General features: G+C 44.3%; 18 non-coding genes across 18 annotated transcripts in view; 15 read left to right on the plus strand and 3 right to left on the minus strand.

Annotated features, from left to right (window-relative positions):
- The window catches only part of Trnak-uuu (transfer RNA lysine (anticodon UUU)), a 73-nt gene extending 11 nt beyond the window's left edge, over positions 1-62 (plus strand). Inside the window, exon 1 of the tRNA in view lies at positions 1-62. This exon is cut by the window's left edge and continues 11 nt beyond it. This is a non-coding gene — a tRNA (tRNA-Lys).
- Positions 63-145: 83 nt separating this feature from the next.
- On the plus strand, positions 146-218 carry Trnar-acg (transfer RNA arginine (anticodon ACG)). Its single transcript has one exon. It is a non-coding gene; the product is annotated as a tRNA-Arg (tRNA).
- Positions 219-388: 170 nt separating this feature from the next.
- Positions 389-470, plus strand: Trnas-uga (transfer RNA serine (anticodon UGA)). Its single transcript has one exon. It is a non-coding gene; the product is annotated as a tRNA-Ser (tRNA).
- Positions 471-963: 493 nt separating this feature from the next.
- Trnas-aga (transfer RNA serine (anticodon AGA)) lies at positions 964-1,045 on the minus strand. Its single transcript has one exon. It is a non-coding gene; the product is annotated as a tRNA-Ser (tRNA).
- Positions 1,046-1,188: 143 nt separating this feature from the next.
- Trnak-cuu (transfer RNA lysine (anticodon CUU)) lies at positions 1,189-1,261 on the plus strand. The gene has a single exon. It is a non-coding gene; the product is annotated as a tRNA-Lys (tRNA).
- Positions 1,262-1,461: 200 nt separating this feature from the next.
- On the plus strand, positions 1,462-1,534 carry Trnak-uuu (transfer RNA lysine (anticodon UUU)). Its single transcript has one exon. It is a non-coding gene; the product is annotated as a tRNA-Lys (tRNA).
- An 83-nt stretch (positions 1,535-1,617) lies between these two features.
- On the plus strand, positions 1,618-1,693 carry Trnar-acg (transfer RNA arginine (anticodon ACG)). The gene has a single exon. It is a non-coding gene; the product is annotated as a tRNA-Arg (tRNA).
- Positions 1,694-1,860: 167 nt separating this feature from the next.
- Trnas-uga (transfer RNA serine (anticodon UGA)) lies at positions 1,861-1,942 on the plus strand. The gene has a single exon. It is a non-coding gene; the product is annotated as a tRNA-Ser (tRNA).
- Positions 1,943-2,435: 493 nt separating this feature from the next.
- On the minus strand, positions 2,436-2,517 carry Trnas-aga (transfer RNA serine (anticodon AGA)). Its single transcript has one exon. It is a non-coding gene; the product is annotated as a tRNA-Ser (tRNA).
- A 144-nt stretch (positions 2,518-2,661) lies between these two features.
- Positions 2,662-2,734, plus strand: Trnak-cuu (transfer RNA lysine (anticodon CUU)). The gene has a single exon. It is a non-coding gene; the product is annotated as a tRNA-Lys (tRNA).
- Positions 2,735-2,934: 200 nt separating this feature from the next.
- Trnak-uuu (transfer RNA lysine (anticodon UUU)) lies at positions 2,935-3,007 on the plus strand. The gene has a single exon. It is a non-coding gene; the product is annotated as a tRNA-Lys (tRNA).
- Positions 3,008-3,090: 83 nt separating this feature from the next.
- Positions 3,091-3,166, plus strand: Trnar-acg (transfer RNA arginine (anticodon ACG)). The gene has a single exon. It is a non-coding gene; the product is annotated as a tRNA-Arg (tRNA).
- Positions 3,167-3,333: 167 nt separating this feature from the next.
- On the plus strand, positions 3,334-3,416 carry Trnas-uga (transfer RNA serine (anticodon UGA)). The gene has a single exon. It is a non-coding gene; the product is annotated as a tRNA-Ser (tRNA).
- Positions 3,417-3,909: 493 nt separating this feature from the next.
- On the minus strand, positions 3,910-3,991 carry Trnas-aga (transfer RNA serine (anticodon AGA)). Its single transcript has one exon. It is a non-coding gene; the product is annotated as a tRNA-Ser (tRNA).
- A 144-nt stretch (positions 3,992-4,135) lies between these two features.
- Positions 4,136-4,208, plus strand: Trnak-cuu (transfer RNA lysine (anticodon CUU)). The gene has a single exon. It is a non-coding gene; the product is annotated as a tRNA-Lys (tRNA).
- Positions 4,209-4,408: 200 nt separating this feature from the next.
- On the plus strand, positions 4,409-4,481 carry Trnak-uuu (transfer RNA lysine (anticodon UUU)). Its single transcript has one exon. It is a non-coding gene; the product is annotated as a tRNA-Lys (tRNA).
- An 83-nt stretch (positions 4,482-4,564) lies between these two features.
- Positions 4,565-4,637, plus strand: Trnar-acg (transfer RNA arginine (anticodon ACG)). The gene has a single exon. It is a non-coding gene; the product is annotated as a tRNA-Arg (tRNA).
- A 170-nt stretch (positions 4,638-4,807) lies between these two features.
- Trnas-uga (transfer RNA serine (anticodon UGA)) lies at positions 4,808-4,889 on the plus strand. Its single transcript has one exon. It is a non-coding gene; the product is annotated as a tRNA-Ser (tRNA).
- Positions 4,890-5,000: the final 111 nt, after the last annotated feature.

Below are 5,000 nucleotides of genomic sequence, written 5' to 3' on the forward strand. Positions count from 1 at the left end.
TCAGTCGGTAGAGCGTTAGGCTTTTAACCTAACGGTCCAGGGTTCGAGTCCCTGTTCGGGCGGGAGCAGAATCTTTTTGAACATGTGACGTCGACAGTAACGAATGGAAAGAAACTGCAAAGCATTACGAAGGACGCGGAACGTCGGGCCCGTGGCGCAACGGACAACGCGCCTGACTACGGATCAGGAGATTCCAGGTTCGAATCCTGGCGGGCTCGCAAATACGCCAATGTTTTTAATTTTTTTATTTTGTTTGCAGAGACACTCGTTCACCGGATCGAAAGGAAAATTTGCCGAAATTTTTAATCTATTCTTTCGAACGCGTTGGTGAGAGAGTTTTAGATACTTTTCGGTAATACCTACAAAGGCAAATCTTTGCTCCGAACGGGTATTCGTGGCCGAGTGGTTACGGCGATGGACTTGAAATCTATTGGGTTATTCCCGCGCAGGTTCGAATCCTGCCGACTACGATGAATTCTTCGCAAAAAAGTTTCTGGCGGTAGGATTTTGTTGCAGCTCTCTTTTAAGTCTACGTAGGCTTACTTCTACATGGGTGATTAATTGTTGAATTGCAACATTTCCGGAATTCTCAAATTCGAACGGAACTCAAAATTTAGTGAATGTCGAATACCAATTCGGTGCAATTGGGATGGAAACGAAGGCATATATCGTTTTTTTTTCAAGTATATCGCGAATTTCCGGACTTCGCGAAATTTTTGGACTAGAAATCTTGGCCTCTCTTTTCGAAAAAAATAACAAGACTTGTCTTGGAATTATATGGCGAGCATGGGATTGAAGTTGTCGTCCTCTTCATCTGATGACCCTGCGAAAAACGACGTCTTACACAAAACAAGCGTAGTGTAGCATAAAACGCGGACGTAAATGTAACTAAAACTTCCATTCGATATATGAAAAAACGCGATTTCAGAACGAAGTAAAAAGCTGATACCTTTGGTGCAATTACGTAGTCAGTAGGATTCGAACCTACGCGGGAAGATCCCAATGGATTTCTAGTCCATCGCCTTAACCACTCGGCCGTGACTACACCAGTCAGTTTCAGGAATTCCACGTGTAGTGTATTGCATTCCAAATATATATAAAAAAGCGACCGATCGACTTTAGCGAGAAAATGCGATATTATAACGGATATAGTTTTGACACGTTAACTGCAATCCGAGATCGTTGGCAGCCCGGCTAGCTCAGTCGGTAGAGCATGAGACTCTTAATCTCAGGGTCGTGGGTTCGAGCCCCACGTTGGGCGACATTTTTTACAGGAGCGAGTCGGCGTTTGAACGAAGATTTGTCTTAAAATGTTCCCGTTGCGACTTGTTGCCAAAGAGACACGAGAGACGTGGGAGGGCAAATCGTGTTTACTTTGATTACGTTACCTCATGCTGTGCGATGTTTAAGACGAAGCATAAGGGAAGGAAAACTGGAAGTTTCACAGAGTAGAACGTACGAGCCCGGATAGCTCAGTCGGTAGAGCGTTAGGCTTTTAACCTAACGGTCCAGGGTTCGAGTCCCTGTTCGGGCGGGAGCAGAATCTTTTTGAACATGTGACGTCGACAGTAAGGAATGGAAAGAAACTACAAAGCATTACGAATGACGCGGAACGTCTGGCCCGTGGCGCAACGGACAACGCGCCTGACTACGGATCAGGAGATTCCAGGTTCGAATCCTGGCGGGCTCGCAAATACGCCAATGTTTTTAATTTTTTTATTTTGTTTGCAGAGACACTCGTTCACCGGATCGAAAGGAAAATTTGCCGAAATTTTTAATCTATTCTTTCGAACGCGTTGGTGAGAGAGTTTTAGATACTTTTCGGTAATACCTACAAAGGCAAATCTTTGCTCCGAACGGGTATTCGTGGCCGAGTGGTTACGGCGATGGACTTGAAATCTATTGGGTTATTCCCGCGCAGGTTCGAATCCTGCCGACTACGATGAATTCTTCGCAAAAAAGTTTCTGGCGGTAGGATTTTGTTGCAGCTCTCTTTTAAGTCTACGTAGGCTTACTTCTACATGGGTGATTAATTGTTGAATTGCAACATTTCCGGAATTCTCAAATTCGAACGGAACTCAAAATTTAGTGAATGTCGAATACCAATTCGGTGCAATTGGGATGGAAACGAAGGCATATATCGTTTTTTTTTCAAGTATATCGCGAATTTCCGGACTTCGCGAAATTTCTGGACTAGAAATCTTGGCCTCTCTTTTCGAAAAAAATAACAAGACTTGTCTTGGAATTATATGGCGAGCATGGGATTGAAGTTGTGGTCCTCTTCATCTGATGACCCTCCGAAAAACGACGTCTTACACAAAACAAGCGTAGTGTAGCATAAAATGCGGACGTAAATGTAACTAAAACTTCCATTCGAGATATGAAAAAACGCGATTTCAGAACGAAGTAAAAAGCTGATACCTTTGGTGCAATTACGTAGTCAGTAGGATTCGAACCTACGCGGGAAGATCCCAATGGATTTCTAGTCCATCGCCTTAACCACTCGGCCATGACTACACCAGTCAGTTTCAGGAATTCCATGTGTAGTGTATTGCATTCCAGATATATATAAAAAAGCGACCGATCGACTTTAGCGAGAAAATGCGATATTATAACGGATATAGTTTTTGACACGTTAACTGCAATCCGAGATCGTTGGCAGCCCGGCTAGCTCAGTCGGTAGAGCATGAGACTCTTAATCTCAGGGTCGTGGGTTCGAGCCCCACGTTGGGCGACATTTTTTACAGGAGCGAGTCGGCGTTTGAACGAAGATTTGTCTTAAAATGTTCCCGTTGCGACTTGTTGCCAAAGAGACACGAGAGACGTGGGAGGGCAAATCGTGTTTACTTTGATTACGTTACCTCATGCTGTGCGATGTTTAAGACGAAGCATAAGGGAAGGAAAACTGGAAGTTTCACAGAGTAGAACGTACGAGCCTGGATAGCTCAGTCGGTAGAGCGTTAGGCTTTTAACCTAACGGTCCAGGGTTCGAGTCCCTGTTCGGGCGGGAGCAGAATCTTTTTGAACATGTGACGTCGACAGTAAGGAATGGAAAGAAACTGCAAAGCATTACGAATGACGCGGAACGTCTGGCCCGTGGCGCAACGGACAACGCGCCTGACTACGGATCAGGAGATTCCAGGTTCGAATCCTGGCGGGCTCGCAAATACGCCAATGTTTTTAATTTTTTTATTTTGTTTGCAGAGACACTCGTTCACCGGATCGAAAGGAAAATTTGCCGAAATTTTTAATCTATTCTTTCGAACGCGTTGGTGAGAGAGTTTTAGATACTTTTCGATAATACCTACAAAGGCAAATCTTTGCTCCAAACGGGTAGTCGTGGCCGAGTGGTTAAGGCGATGGACTTGAAATTCCATTGGGTTATTCCCGCGCAGGTTCGAATCCTGCCGACTACGATGAATTCTTCGCAAAAAAGTTTTTGGCGGTAGGATTTTGTTGCTGCTCTCTTTTAAGTCTACGTAGACTTACTTCTACATGGGTGATTAATTGTTGAATTGCAACATTTCCGGAATTCTCAAATTCGAACGGAACTCAAAATTTAGTGAATGTCGAATACCAATTCGGTGCAATTGGGATGGAAACGAAGGCATATATCGTTTTTTTTTCAAGTATATCGCGAATTTCCGGACTTCGCGAAATTTCTGGACTAGAAATCTTGGCCTCTCTTTTCGAAAAAAATAACAAGACTTGTCTTGGAATTATATGGCGAGCATGGTATTGAAGTTGTCGTCCTCTTCATCTGATGGCCCTCCGAAAAACGACGTCTTACACAAAACAAGCGTAGTGTAGCATAAAATGCGGACGTAAATGTAACTAAAACTTCCATTCGAGATATGAAAAAACGCGATTTCAGAACGAAGTAAGAAGCTGATACCTTTGGTGCAAGTACGTAGTCAGTAGGATTCGAACCTACGCGGGAAGATCCCAATGGATTTCTAGTCCATCGCCTTAACCACTCGGCCATGACTACACCAGTGAGATTCAGGAATTCCACGTGTAGTGTATTGCATTCCAGATATATATAAAAAAGCGACCGATCGACTTTAGCGAGAAAATGCGATATTATAACGGATATAGTTTTTGACACGTTAACTGCAATCCGAGATCGTTGGCAGCCCGGTTAGCTCAGTCGGTAGAGCATGAGACTCTTAATCTCAGGGTCGTGGGTTCGAGCCCCACGTTGGGCGACATTTTTTACAGGAGCGAGTCGGCGTTTGAACGAAGATTTGTCTTAAAATGTTCCCGTTGCGACTTGTTGCCAAAGAGACACGAGAGACGTGGGAGGGCAAATCGTGTTTACTTTGATTACGTTACCTCATGCTGTGCGATGTTTAAGACGAAGCATAAGGGAAGGAAAACTGGAAGTTTCACAGAGTAGAGCGTACGAGCCCGGATAGCTCAGTCGGTAGAGCGTTAGGCTTTTAACCTAACGGTCCAGGGTTCGAGTCCCTGTTCGGGCGGGAGCAGAATCTTTTTGAACATGTGACGTCGACAGTAAGGAATGGAAAGAAACTGCAAAGCATTACAAATGACGCGGAACGTCGGGCCCGTGGCGCAACGGACAACGCGCCTGACTACGGATCAGGAGATTGCAGGTTCGAATCCTTTCGGGCTCGCAACTACGCCAATGTTTTTAATTTTTTTATTTTGTTTACAGAGACACTCGTTCACCGGATCGAAAGGAAAATTTGCCGAAATTTTTAATCTATTCTTTCGAACGCGTTGGTGAGAGAGTTTTAGATACTTTTCGGTAATACCTACAAAGGCAAATCTTTTCCCCGAACGGGTAGTCGTGGCCGAGTGGTTAAGGCGATGGACTTGAAATCCATTGGGTTATTCCCGCGCAGGTTCGAATCCTGCCGACTACGATGAATTCTTCGCAAAAAAGTTTTTGGCGGTAGGATTTTGTTGCAGCTCTCTTATAAGTCTACGTAGACTTACTTCTACATGGGTGATTAATTGTTGAATTGCAACATTTC

This window comes from Argiope bruennichi, chromosome 9 (assembly GCF_947563725.1).
Source record: "Argiope bruennichi chromosome 9, qqArgBrue1.1, whole genome shotgun sequence".
NCBI classification, from domain to species: Eukaryota; Metazoa; Arthropoda; class Arachnida; order Araneae; family Araneidae; genus Argiope; species Argiope bruennichi.